The sequence below is a fragment of the Penaeus monodon genome, chromosome 24 (genome assembly GCF_015228065.2).
Source record: "Penaeus monodon isolate SGIC_2016 chromosome 24, NSTDA_Pmon_1, whole genome shotgun sequence".
Lineage (NCBI taxonomy): Eukaryota > Metazoa > Arthropoda > Malacostraca > Decapoda > Penaeidae > Penaeus > Penaeus monodon.
In genome coordinates this window covers 5,624,019-5,624,583 of record NC_051409.1, presented here as the reverse complement: position 1 = coordinate 5,624,583, position 565 = coordinate 5,624,019, and positions in this window count along the sequence as shown.

The window sequence follows — 565 nt, the reverse complement described above, 5'->3', positions numbered from 1 at the left end:
AGGAGAGTGTAAGTGAGTGATTGTGTACAACTGAAGCAGCAAAAGCGTACATGGATATCTGTATTTACATATGTTAATTAATCCAAATGCTTGAAATAATAATAAAACTTTTATTATTACCTATCTCCTCATTTTTATTCAACTAATGTAATCTTTGATATTTTGAATATATTTCCCTGCCTAAAAAAATACATATTTTTCTTTCCCTTCACGAAGTATGTGTAAAAAACACTATTTAAAAAATATATATATAAACTGTAAATATTGAGAAAAAAGAATAGAGATAACAATATAATTATTAAGAAAAAAAATCGTACGAAAAATAAAGAAACAAGTATATATGTCTAATTGAAATTGATTATCAATCAGCTGATAAAACAAAATTATTAATAAGAATGACAAAAGGTGGGATAAAGAGGGAATAGAATAAAATAAAAAAAATATTATTCGTATGACATTTATTTCTTGTGAAATTTGAAGAAGTGCATTTTTTAAAATTAAAATAATATATGGTAATTGTGCTTCTATATTTCAGTGGTGTATCTACAAGGACATGCTAGAACAC